Source organism: Formica exsecta, unplaced genomic scaffold, assembly GCF_003651465.1.
Source record: "Formica exsecta isolate Colony F162 unplaced genomic scaffold, ASM365146v1 scaffold295, whole genome shotgun sequence".
NCBI lineage: Eukaryota > Metazoa > Arthropoda > Insecta > Hymenoptera > Formicidae > Formica > Formica exsecta.
This window is the reverse complement of record NW_021850207.1, coordinates 387,083-396,134: the sequence shown is the minus strand read 5'-3', so window position 1 is coordinate 396,134 and position 9,052 is coordinate 387,083.

The window sequence follows — 9,052 nt, the reverse complement described above, 5'->3', positions numbered from 1 at the left end:
TGCTGTTATACGCCGATTTCAGTAAAGAGCACATATGCGATCGTACTATAATCATGTAAAGTTATTTAATCCTGTAAATATACAATATTATCGAAAATGCAATCTTATAAATAGAAAGACGAAATTATGTAATTAGCAAAAATTAATCTAACAATAAGTATATTGAGTCGCGTCGATTTTACGAACGTCGTAGCCTCTAGCACACGTCTTGCTTATTTTTTTTTTCTACATCCCGTAAACTCTGGGAAAACAATCTATATTTAAATGGTTCACCATTTTATGGAAACCAGTTATTCTCGACAATATGTGTCGAGACCAGGAAAGAGTCGTCAGCTCACTTCCGATATTGCCGCCGCGGACACTCGATGTCATTTATCGTTTATCTTATTTCAAACACAAAAGATATGAGAATCTTCAGGCTTTCTATCTCCCTTCTTGTCGATAAAAGAAATCGTCTTTCCCCGTCTCTCCTAGCGAGCCAGGTATTTGCGGAAGTATCGGAGGAGCGCGGCTCGAATTCGGCCGACCACACGGCGCCCCGTAATATATTTCCAAAACTCGTTTTCCACCGATCGGGGGGAAAAAAAGAACGGACAATAAGCTCACCCGTGTGGCCAGCTCTCGAGTCCTAATTATACAGCACACGCCAAATAAATGGGCCCTCGTTCCTCGAAGCACCGTTGGCTCTCGAGACACGACTGCTCGATTCTCGCGGCGGCGCGAGTCCATTCGATCAAGGCGCCATATGGCGAATCCTTTTGCCACTGCTTAAAAAATCGCTGGGTATTAAACCCGGAGTTCGTCGAAAAATTTTTCGTCGCGGAGGAGCAGCAGGTGCTTCCGACAACGAAGGCGGCGGACGTCCGAAAACAGTCCTATTACGTTTATGTTGTTAAAAAATAATCATAGAGACAGACAGGTTTCACTTTTGCTTTTTACAATGATTTTTAAATTCTTGTTTTGCTCACTGGAAATGCTTCAATCGATGTACCTCGACTTGACGGATACTCGCGATAAATTATGCCAAGAAATATTAACGCGAATTAAAAACGTACAACGCGCGTACTAAATATATTAATAGCGATCGATTTATATAAATGTGTCCTCGCGGGACACTTTCATCCGAGACTATTCGGGTTTTCACCTGCTTTCCTCTATCTTTACGTCTGCGCGCGACTTATCGGCCTGTCATCTTATCCCGCTAATGCCCGGCGAAACTCACCCTCCCGAGTGACAGGTGCCACGAAATAGTTAGTAGTCTTTCGAGAGATCTACCAAAACCGAAACGCGGAACATTAAATGAATTGGTTCGTGAGTGGTCGACTGTAAAACGGTCGGACCAAATATATCCGGAGAACTTCTCTCTCCAAAGGGGGCTAATAATATACGAAATAAACGCTTCCCTAAAATGCATTAGCATCTTAGTAATCCTGTTGTAGCTTTTTATATCGACGCGTTTTTCTGAGACACACACAAATAATACACAAATATAACGCAATAATTCGTGAGTGGTCGACTGTAAAACGGTCGGACCAAATATATCCGGAGAACTTCTCTCTCCAAAGGGGGCTAATAATATACGAAATAAACGCTTCCCTAAAATGCATTAGCATCTTAGTAATCCTGTTGTAGCTTTTTATATCGACGCGTTTTTCTGAGACACGGAAATAACACACAAATATAACGCAATAATTTGTACTCGGGATCAATGATTTACAATTTTACACGTGCGTTTATTCCAGTCATACATTCTAAAAATAAAATTTCACGCTTTCATAAAATTGACACGTTTAATCTTAAACAAATTGAAATATGATCGCAATATAAACTAAGATTATTACATTTTGATTTAAAAGTGAGGATATATACGTTCGACCATTTATACGTGCCGAATGACCTTTTATCGATGGACAAGAGAGAAAGAGAGAGAGAGAGAGAGAGAGAAAATTAATATGACAAATTATGGCTCTAGTAATAAAATACAGGCTTCTGATATACACCCTGTACATTATCACCAGAACGCATTTCATACAATGTACTTTATAAATTTTTTACGATAAAAGGACTATAATTTTAATAGTCAGCGACGGTCATTTCAGACTGTTTTCAGGATTATCGATCGAGTTTCTTTATACTTGTGCAGAGAGGTTGTCGTAATGTTAAGATGACGATGACTCTGCGGCACCGAATTGAACTACCCCAAAGAACAGCCCTCTAAACGCAAGAGAGGTGCAACGAGTTAGCTAAGCAGTCACGTAACCACAAAAAGTGGCATCGGCTGCCACTAGGTTAGACATAAAAGTAATCCCTGCCGTCGTAAAGAGTAAGATTCGAACGATCCGAGGGCTCGGCGCGCTTAGGTGACATCGGCGGGCAGGGGGTTGCCGAGCCCCACGGGGCCCACCCCCGTAAGAGCAACCCCTACGCGATTGTAACATCACTATGCCGACACCGACGCGCTTTAAGGAGTATTTTTTTCTCAAAAGAGTGCCGTTATGTGATGCGATGAAAGCGGCCTTGTACGAGTTTTACCGAGTTTATCGAGCATCCGCGTGACCTCGGTCCGTTCATTTCAACTCAGTTTGTTTTAATTTATTTCAATGTTGTATATATAAAGAAGATTTTGTACCAAATTTTTTAAAACTATTTTTGTTTAGGTACAAATAATTATGACCGCAAAAGTAGAAAAAAAAAAACATCTGTTTTATATATTACATTCTTATTTGCATTGTCTGATCCTAATCTTTGTCTTTCTCTTTGTATCGTCCTTAACCCACTCTTAGCGGATCTGTTATCGCGAGTATTAAACGGATTCCAGGCTACGGGAATGGCGAAAGGGTATTATTAGAGGGATCCGGTCAAAGGGAATGCAAAGGAATAAGAAGGCGGGTGAGGAGGTAGAAGGGCACTACGCCGAAAGCATATTCCGGAAGAAACCGTGACCGGGCCTCTGAAATATGCATCGACTTACCAGCCAAGAGAGTGGTATTCCAAAGTACTACCGACCCTTTTCCGAGAATATACGAGCGTACGATCGGAGCTTCATATTTCCTGATTTGGGGGTGAATTTAACTCTGGCTCGATATCGTCTGCGCAGAAAGGATATGTATCTACCTACCTACGTTTCGTATTTGTCTACATATATTGTAGATTGTCGCGTATAAAGGCCCGTATGTATCTCCGAAGGAAACGCAGATAAAAGATCGAAAGCGATGAAGTTTCCCTACGTCTTCATATTTCAGCGATAACAAGCAGCAAAACATATGCTCAGCTATCGAAGCGTAAGCTTCAACTTGACTTATACAATCTTAATCGATCCCAAGATCGGTCCAATTTTCGAAAGCTTATAATTCAAATCTAATTTAAGATGCTATTAAATTGAAATCTATTTGAAATCAATAAAAAAAAAAAAATTAATTCAAGAGACGAAGCTTATTTTCAACAGCCAGTTTAAGAGTTCTCTTCGATGGCTGAATCTTTTTGTTGAGAGTAAATCGATCGGAGATTAGATCGGAGATTAGACCGTGTAATCTAGATGTACGCTTGATATACGCGTGCTTGTCTCGGCATACGTGCATTTCGCGATTCCTTTAATCTGAGAATCTTCCTCGTAAGATGTTACACCGCTTTTCTCTGTAATCTACTCAGGTTCGCGAGAGGGATGATTCGGACCAGCGAATTTCTACGTACGAGCGAACGGACGAACGGACGGACGGACGGATGGACGAACCGACGAACGAACGAACGAACGAGCGGACGGGGTAGAGAGTTGCTATAGAAACACTAATTCCGTCTCTGTCGCACCCGCGCCGCGCCGCGGCGATCCCTGCGACCGGGGGAAGAAAAAATAGCGAGGGTGAAAAACCTGGGGGTGACTCAAATAAAAAAACGGATCAATATTAACTCTTTTTTCAGGGGCGGATGGGCCAACGAGTGGGGATGCTTCGACAACCCCGCCGCGTCCCGTTCTCCTTCTCGTGGCCCTTCGTGCTGCTTCTCTCGATGTCTCTCTATCTCTCTTGTTCTCTCTTTCTCCAGCTCCCTTTCGCTCGTGTCTCTCGGCCACTTCCTTCTTTCCACCCTTCGAATCCAACGTCTCTTTCTCTCTGTCTCTTTTTTTCTCTCACCCTCGAGTTCCGTCTACCCCGTCCGATCTTCTCGCGAACGAGCGACGAATGCTTAAGGAGAAACGCGAAATTAGTTACCTCGAATCGGCAAGATCCGCGTAAGCGATTGAGAGACGCGATTGCGAGAGGCTTTAAACGCGTTGCACCTGTTACTTTGCGTCGGGCGAAAACTCGAGGGATGGCCTTCAAAGTACACGCGATGTTACGATGCATTGACCTGGTTACTTAAACAAGGGTTCGAATTATTCTGAGTAAATGCATGTCAAAGCATTGTGGCGTGGGTAGCATCAAAACAGCGCAAGATGAATGAAGTTAACAGAAGGGTGCATCGCACGGTTTGCTTATAAAGTTAATTAATTTAATCGATAACCCGAAATATAAGTATAAAAGTTGTGACGAAAATAATATCTTTATTTAGCAAAAAGGTCGTTTAACAATATTCTCTAATGTCATTTACTCTGATGCATGAACCCTGCACTTTTACTATCATATAGATTTCGAGCGATGAGGAATCACGATATAATATAGTGCGTCGAGCATCGAGGTACTCGACAAAGATTGATGTACCGATATTCATTGGACGAACAACACGTGCGAGGTTTTAGTAATTTAATATCGATCAGCTTTATATGTCTCCTATATATTTCTGATTAAAACATAAAAAAATTATTTTTTTTTTTTACAATATTTATATTTATTACTTCTAATACGATATATGTTAATATGATAAACATTTTTTATCATTGTGTTATTCATTTAATAATAATTTTTGTTGGGCAAATATATTCACAGAATTATAAATACATTTTATATCTCTATACGTTGCATAACTCTATAGATGCGTGATCTTCTTTACGACAAAAAAAAAAAAGGAGAAGAATTGCGCAATCGTGGCCGAGTTTCCCGAAGTCATCGAATACGTCCTTGACTTCCGGCCGACCCTTTATAACCCTTCTTTGCATTCAGTGGCCTCGAAAGTCTACCCTTTACCCTCCGAAGCCCTCGCTCACCAATATGATCGGAGGAACCCCAAACAAACAGGCATTTCCATGGTTACGCGCAATTACCAGGGTTGACCAACGACTAACTACCTTCCTTTGAGTTTCCACCTTGAGGACCGATGCGACATGAGCAAATCGGTCAGGGGTTTCGAAATCGAATTATGTTCGCAGCGCGCGTGGAAACTGAGCTAGAATGCGTTATTGTCGCATGGACATTGGGCGTCGCGCGTGAGTCTCGGTCTCCCTTTTATTTTCAAATATTGGCAATCGGCTTTGATCGCGACTCAATCTCGTTCAGTCCCTCTATTTTATTTCGATTCGAAAAATTCCGCGTATATAGCAACATCTACCTGATATTTACGAACGATGTGAAAACTGCGATAACTCGGCAAAGTTATTGTTCGCGCGCGTACATGGTGTATAGCAGATATTGGCCCTTCTTCTTTAGTTATTTTTAACCACCGTTATACAGTTAGCCGATTCGATTAACCGTTCACCTACCGAAATATCGTGTAATTCATGGATGATGAAACTATTGACTTTCAGCGTGCTTTTGACATGATGTTCTTAATTCATTAAGTCGATAAATTCATTTTCAAAACTCATGAATAATGGGAAAGAACATTTGCCGAATAAAACGTATAATTCTAAAGGATAGAAAGGTACAATTATCGTTTGCGATAACTTCTTTCATCTCAGTAACGCTTACAATTATATTCATGAAGTTTCATGAATTGCATTGACCTCTCCACATTTTTTTTTCAGACAACTCCATTTCTATCATTCTAAAAATGTCGATCCTATCGAAAAATTGAGTGATTTTGCAAAAATTGCGCAACGATCGTAGAGATTTATTACGTAACCTTCGCAGTTATTTATATACAAAAAAAAAAAAAAAAAAAAAAAAAAAAAATATGCAGGAGACGAACGACGACGTGACCCAATATGCAGTAAATTCGCAGAATCGGGAGTAGCCTGGTTTTGATCTATTTCCTTACTGCTAGCCAGGACCATTCCTTTTATGAATTACATTTATAAGAATGTTGAGAAAACCACCGCGGTGGTTTGTCGATAACATCGTCGTATAGAAATAACATCTGAATTTTATTTCTTCTCTATCATGCTTGAGAAGATCTTTACAGGATGTATCAAATATAAAACCGCCGTATATGTCGAATAATTATAATTTTTTCACATATCCCAATTATTGTTTTATAATATTTGATATTATATATTTAGTATTTCATTATATAATTGAGACACATCAGAAAAATTAAATTTTCCGTCCTGTAACTTTTTCTCAACATTTTTATAAAATAATAATTTAATAAATATATTAAATTTTTGAATATTATTATATTCTTTAAACGCGTTATAATTAACAATTACTGTTCTACTAATTATACTACTGTGCGTTTCTAGAAAATTTTTTAAAAATAAGTGAAAACTTATTTGCATCTACCATTATCGCTAATGTAAATTCGATTTATTTAATTACATTCCCTTTACGTCTTTGTCAAGCCGACGCAACAGCATTCGCGATATAGATAGTGCTAAGTCGTTCTTTTCCATGCAACGGACAATAGCGTTCCAGCTCGTACATGCTGAGAGTACCTTTGAATTGTTCGCGCATCGCCCCATATACGTACATACATATATGTATAGCTGGCGGGCCGCATAGAAAAAAAAATCAATGGCATCGATTCCATCGGCACGCACGGACCCATTCAAGTTCAAGGCCAACAATCGTCCCGAAATCGGTGACGCTATATATAAACGAGCATACGGCACGCACGCTTACAAATTCCATCCATATGATTCGCGATTCGTATGAAACCGTATATAAATTCAAGCTTTATAAAACGAATAAAAAATTATTTTAATTCGCGATCTTTTCATCAATAATTCTCTAATTTTTAGATGCTATACACGTCGGAAGATGTTTTCATTAAATTTTGTAAAGATTCGAAATTGAAGTAGTTCAAAAATCTCTTCGAGAATTCTTATTCATCTTGAAAATGCGTATCTCGCATTCCGCATAAAGATTCGTGCCTTTACACTTCCTCGTTATTCGCACACATCAGCCGTCTTGCTTTTTTTACGCAGCTTTCAGTACCAGCGCACGCATTCACAATAGAAGATTTGTATAGCGGATACTTTATCGTTTGCGGTTGAGCATCACTGACTGATTTGCATAATAGTGGCCGGTACGGAGTCATGCGAGTCGCGCGTATGCAGATACCCATAGTTACGGAGATTTATGCAGCCTCTGGTTCGCATCGGTTGCGAACCACGCATTGCGAATGAAACGCGCGCAAATCACACTGCTATTCTCCTGTCGACATGGAGATCGGGATACAATGTAATATTAAGACAAAGTCAAATTAAATTTTGAATCTCGAAAAATTGATTAGATTTGAGACAACCCAGTTCAATATCCTCCTTCTTGTGATGATAAAATTAAAGATTCCTGCAAAATAATTAGAAATTAATGAATAATAATTATGATGAAAATATTTATATAAATGAATATCTGCGTATCGTTCCATTGCAGTTTTAATATTTTAATAGTTTTTAATATTTTACTGCTTTATTTAATTTTTTGCATCTCAGTCCAAAGTCGGGGGAAATCACTCGCGTACTCGAGCGTTCGGAATCCGATTAATTCCAGAGAGAAAAGCAACCCCGTGGAAGAAATCGATCGTTATTCCAGCATAATTAATGATATGCAAACGACATAAACGAATCAGGAGAATGATTTATTCGCGCTGAGCAGTGAGCAGATATAAAGCCAATTTCTTCACCGCGCTCACGCTCCATAATTTCCAGATTAATCCGGTAATTGTAAGCGTGCCAATCGTGACCGATCTCATCAAGACGTCTTTCCTTAAGATCGTGATAAATCGTTCACGACAGGTTGGCTCTGATTTAAATTATTCGCGATTCGATGTCGATAAAGTCAATTCGTGTATTTGTTAATAAGATCAAAGATTTATATATAAAGAAATTCACACCTAAATCAAAATTTCGATTAATAAATTAATGCCGTTGTGCATTTTTCAATTTCTTTCTCTATCAAATTAACCTCATTTTCGCGATCTTCCCGACACAAAAAGAGACAAAGAAAAAAAAACATGAAAAAGGTGCGGATACGACGTCGCGCGAGACTGTAATTGCCTTTACCGAATTAAATAAAAAAAAAGGACGGGGCAAGGACAAAGGAGGATGAAAGCGAGGCGAGGAAGAGAAAAAGAGAGAATACAACAGGAAGAAGCCGTCGAGACCATCCTGCGAATCAGACCTTGCTGAGAATCTCCCTCCTACCCCCTCATCCCCCGACAACAAAGAAGGGTAGTTGTAGTCGTCGCACCACGCGCCGGCTAACCCGCGCGGCATATCATTACCCCTTCACCCCTCGCGCCCCCCATCGTCTTCTGCGCCCTTCTACCCTTCCGCCCGTCTCGTCCTCTTCCTCCTCCTCTTTCTCCTCTTCCTCCTCTGTCCCTCGTCCAAGTCTCTTCACCCTTCCATCTTCTCCGGTAGCAACCCTACGCGCTTCGATTCGCGCGGGGCAGCGATCCCTCCGTCACCCCCGTCGACCCTCGCCGCTTCGCGGTGGGGGCAATATGGCCGCTCTTGCACGCTGGATACATTACGGGCCGCGTTGCTTAATTACGCAAGATACTTTTCTTTTCGATGGGAGAAGAAAGAGGGAGCGCGCGCGTTCGCTTGCCTCCCTTCCCGGTCCGAAGACGCGCATCGCTGAAAGCGGAAGAGGGTAGCGAGGTCAAGAGGGTGTCTTCTCCTCCTCTCGCACATACTTTAGCTTTTTTTTTCTTTTTCTCTGCGCTCTCCCTCGATGGACAAGGTAAGACGCGACTGTCACGAAGATGCGGCAAAAGATTAACGGCGTTTGATCGGAAG